The sequence below is a fragment of the Tupaia chinensis genome, unplaced genomic scaffold (assembly GCF_000334495.1).
Source record: "Tupaia chinensis unplaced genomic scaffold, TupChi_1.0 Scaffold145652_1, whole genome shotgun sequence".
NCBI lineage: Eukaryota > Metazoa > Chordata > Mammalia > Scandentia > Tupaiidae > Tupaia > Tupaia belangeri.
In genome coordinates this window covers 227,730-232,726 of record NW_006205509.1, presented here as the reverse complement: position 1 = coordinate 232,726, position 4,997 = coordinate 227,730, and the positions used below count along the sequence as shown (strand labels likewise).

Sequence of the window (4,997 nt, the reverse complement as noted above, 5' to 3'; positions counted from 1 at the left end):
TGGAAGTCTTCATTTGTTGCTTTCATTCTGCGTTCTCTCAAGGCCATCAGACCAGCTTCTGTACAAACTGCCTCGATGTCGGCACCAGACAGGTCATCCTTAGCCATGATCAGGTTGGCCAGGGTTACATCATTGGCCAGCATCATCCTACTTGTGTGAATCTGAAATAATGTGCTTCTTGGTCTTTTCATTGAACAGGGAAACTCAGTCTTCCTGTCACTACGGCCTGGTTTAATAATCGCTGTATCCAAAGTCTCTATTTGGTTTGTGGCCATAATAACTTTCACATTTCCCCTTGAATCAAATCCATCCAGCTGGTTCAACAGTTCCAACATTGTTCGCTAAATTTCTCTTTCGCCATCAGAATGTCTTATCTTTTTGTCCCAGTGGCATCAATTTCATCAATAAACACGATGGATGGTGCATGTTCTTCAGCAACTCAGAGCAGTTTCTGTACAAGTTTGGACCCAGCACCCAGGTGCTTCTAAGTTCAGAGCCAACAACTCTCAAGCAAGTGGCTGAAGTTTGGTTTGCAACTGCTTTGGCTCACAGGGTTTTACCTGTGCCAGGGGGACCTTAGAGAATGACTCCCATGGGGGCTTTATACCCCTCTCTTCGTAATATTCAGGATGGGTGAGAGGAAGCTCCAGACTCCTTAATCTCCTGGATTTGGTTGTCCAACCCTCAAATATCGGTAGATGTCTCCTTCGGGACCTTTTCCACCTTCATCACTGTGACCTAGCAATCCTTGTCATCCATCAGCACCCCTATCACTGCATGTACCTTGTGGTTGAGCAGGACCAAATTAGCCCAGTTGCAACAGATCCTTGTCTACAAAGAAAAAATGCTGACATAGTGTTCTGAGCCCATGGATATAGACACGATGGCATTATTGTCATCAATGATCTCTTCCAAGATTCCTACCAACATCGGGTCCCCTCAGGTCATCCACCTTTGATCTTTCTTCCTCTTGCTTTTCTTCTAACAGTTTCATCTATTCCTGATTTCTAATAAATTCTTTTTCCATGAGAAGGTAGTCTTTAATTCTAATTTCAGTACTTTTTTTTTTTTTTTGGAGAGGTTTTTGCTATAGGGCGCATGCTCTTGCCAGAAAGACAGAGAGAGACAGAAAAAGAAAAATCACCCCTGCGGAGGGATGGACACACCGCACTCCCTTCTCCTCCATTCTCCTCTCAGGATCTTGGGTGCACACGCACATGCACATGGCGTGAATTTAAGCCACTAGGTTTGGGACTCAAACCGCGGTCAACTACCTGGGGGTCCAGCGACATAGCCATTAGGCCAACTGCTGGTCTCTAATTTCAGTAATTTTAACTGGCACCATATGTGAGGTGTCACCAGTGGCAGTTTGCTGGCATCATCTGGTCCCTTAGTTTTCTCCCTCCCCCCACTTGGGAGGTCCATACTTCTTTTTCTTGTCCTTGTACTCCTTGCCACCTCCAGGATTATGACTGCCGCTCTGACTTTGACCGATCTTGCTCTAGCTGCCATTGGCAGAAGTGCATCCCTTTTTGCATATATTGTTTCTGGGGCAATTAAGTGTGTCTCCATGGACTTCTCTAGGAGAGGACAGCTGGAGGGTTGAGCCTGATTTTTCTATGACTTCACCCATATACTTTTCCCTGTGGTTTTAATCTATGTCCTTTCACTGTAATAAACTATAACTGTGAGTATGTCAACTCTTCTGAGTGCTGGACTTTTACCAGTGAATCATTGAGTCTGAGGATGATGTCAGGGGACAGACAACATAGTGTTTGTGGTCAAAGAAGCTTAGAAGTGGATAGATGGGACAGCTGGTGGCATGGTGGTTAAAGTGACTGGAACCCACAGGGCCTACTGTGTGATTTGAATGGCAGTTAGCAGCCTGAAAATCATATCAGGCACAGGTGTGTGTGTACATGCCCAGAATCCTGAGAGGAGAATGGAGGAGAAGGGGTTGTGGTGTGGCCATCTCCTCTGGGGGGTGCTTTTCTACTTTCCCTCTCTGTCTCTCTCTGGTGAGTTCATGTACCCTATAGAAAATTTTAAGAAAAAGTGAATAGTTAATTGGTAATAATCTTTGTCTTCAGCTGCATTGGCTCCTCTCCACAGAAATCCTTCTTTCACGCATGCAACACCTGCAATGTGCAGATCTTACATTGCAGGCACTGGAGCACCAGTGAAACAAGGACCTGGAGTTCATGTTCTAGTAAAGGCAGGGAGAATGTAAGCAAGGAACATAATAAACAAGGTGACAAGTGCTGTGGTAAAAGGAAGTAGAGTAGGTACAGGGGTCAGCAGCCCTGTGCTGGGAGTGGGGTGCACTGAGAAGGTGAGGTGCTTGATACGAATGAGGAAGTCAGCCAGGTGGCTTTCTGCTTCACGAGTTTTCTGGAGGACCCACTTACCCCTTGAATGTTTGGTTGTTGATTCTCATTCTTTAATGAGTACCAGAACCACTTAGGAAGCTTGTGAAAAGTAAAAAATTTCCAGGCCCCATAATAAATAAATAAATAAATAAATAAATAAATAAATAAATAAAAGTCTTGTCTTCAGGACTGACTCTTGATTGGCTCCTGGGAGATAATCTTTGAGTCCTTGGACTATTCTGCCTAAGAGTGTGTTTCTATGTTTGAGGCCTTAGGCCATACTGTATTAGGTGATCAGGTACTTGATGCTAAGAATGTGACTTAAAATGAACTCTTGCTTTTGTATGTATGGGCCTAGGCCGTGCTCTATCAATTTGACCTCCCAGGCAGGTGGGGAGCTGGAGACAGAGGAACTCAGATTAGTTACCTGAACTCTTATCTATCTATCTATCTATCTATCTATCTATCTATCTATCTATCTATCTATCTATCCATCTATCTATCATCTATTTATTTATTTATTTATGGTGAAAGAGCATACTTTACTGGGAAGCAGAGAGCTGCACACTGACCAGCAGACAAAGGCTGCCCAGTGGGCATCCTCTACATCACACTCCAGAAGACACATGGGAGGTTTGTAGTAAAAATCCATTGGAACATGGATTCCTCTGGGCACTTTCCCAACCTTGTTCCTCACTGGGGTCAGGAAAACTGCCAGCCACTTTCCCAAAGGCGATTGCAGTTCATTAGAGATAGAGCCCCTCAGGGGTGCAGTCTTGTTTGTTTTATAAAGAACATTTTTTTGAAGTCTTCATTTGTTGCTTTCATTCTGCGTTCTCTCAAGGCCATCAGACCAGCTTCTGTACAAACTGCCTCGATGTCGGCACCAGACAGGTCATCCTTAGCCATGATCAGGTTGGCCAGGGTTACATCATTGGCCAGCATCATCCTACTTGTGTGAATCTGAAATAATGTGCTTCTTGGTCTTTTCATTGAACAGGGAAACTCAGTCTTCCTGTCACTACGGCCTGGTTTAATAATCGCTGTATCCAAAGTCTCTATTTGGTTTGTGGCCATAATAACTTTCACATTTCCCCTTGAATCAAATCCATCCAGCTGGTTCAACAGTTCCAACATTGTTCGCTAAATTTCTCTTTCGCCATCAGAATGTCTTATCTTTTTGTCCCAGTGGCATCAATTTCATCAATAAACACGATGGATGGTGCATGTTCTTCAGCAACTCAGAGCAGTTTCTGTACAAGTTTGGACCCAGCACCCAGGTGCTTCTAAGTTCAGAGCCAACAACTCTCAAGCAAGTGGCTGAAGTTTGGTTTGCAACTGCTTTGGCTCACAGGGTTTTACCTGTGCCAGGGGGACCTTAGAGAATGACTCCCATGGGGGCTTTATACCCCTCTCTTCGTAATATTCAGGATGGGTGAGAGGAAGCTCCAGACTCCTTAATCTCCTGGATTTGGTTGTCCAACCCTCAAATATCGGTAGATGTCTCCTTCGGGACCTTTTCCACCTTCATCACTGTGACCTAGCAATCCTTGTCATCCATCAGCACCCCTATCACTGCATGTACCTTGTGGTTGAGCAGGACCAAATTAGCCCAGTTGCAACAGATCCTTGTCTACAAAGAAAAAATGCTGACATAGTGTTCTGAGCCCATGGATATAGACACGATGGCATTATTGTCATCAATGATCTCTTCCAAGATTCCTACCAACATCGGGTCCCCTCAGGTCATCCACCTTTGATCTTTCTTCCTCTTGCTTTTCTTCTAACAGTTTCATCTATTCCTGATTTCTAATAAATTCTTTTTCCATGAGAAGGTAGTCTTTAATTCTAATTTCAGTACTTTTTTTTTTTTTTGGAGAGGTTTTTGCTATAGGGCGCATGCTCTTGCCAGAAAGACAGAGAGAGACAGAAAAAGAAAAATCACCCCTGCGGAGGGATGGACACACCGCACTCCCTTCTCCTCCATTCTCCTCTCAGGATCTTGGGTGCACACGCACATGCACATGGCGTGAATTTAAGCCACTAGGTTTGGGACTCAAACCGCGGTCAACTACCTGGGGGTCCAGCGACATAGCCATTAGGCCAACTGCTGGTCTCTAATTTCAGTAATTTTAACTGGCACCATATGTGAGGTGTCACCAGTGGCAGTTTGCTGGCATCATCTGGTCCCTTAGTTTTCTCCCTCCCCCCACTTGGGAGGTCCATACTTCTTTTTCTTGTCCTTGTACTCCTTGCCACCTCCAGGATTATGACTGCCGCTCTGACTTTGACCGATCTTGCTCTAGCTGCCATTGGCAGAAGTGCATCCCTTTTTGCATATATTGTTTCTGGGGCAATTAAGTGTGTCTCCATGGACTTCTCTAGGAGAGGACAGCTGGAGGGTTGAGCCTGATTTTTCTATGACTTCACCCATATACTTTTCCCTGTGGTTTTAATCTATGTCCTTTCACTGTAATAAACTATAACTGTGAGTATGTCAACTCTTCTGAGTGCTGGACTTTTACCAGTGAATCATTGAGTCTGAGGATGATGTCAGGGGACAGACAACATAGTGTTTGTGGTCAAAGAAGCTTAGAAGTGGATAGATGGGACAGCTGGTGGCATGGT

The 4,997-nt window shown here is 44.6% G+C and overlaps 1 pseudogene; it reads right to left on the bottom strand.

Moving 5' to 3' along the window:
• Positions 1-3,115: 3,115 nt before the first annotated feature.
• LOC114006093 (26S proteasome regulatory subunit 4-like) lies at positions 3,116-4,659 on the bottom strand (annotated as a pseudogene).
• Positions 4,660-4,997: the final 338 nt, after the last annotated feature.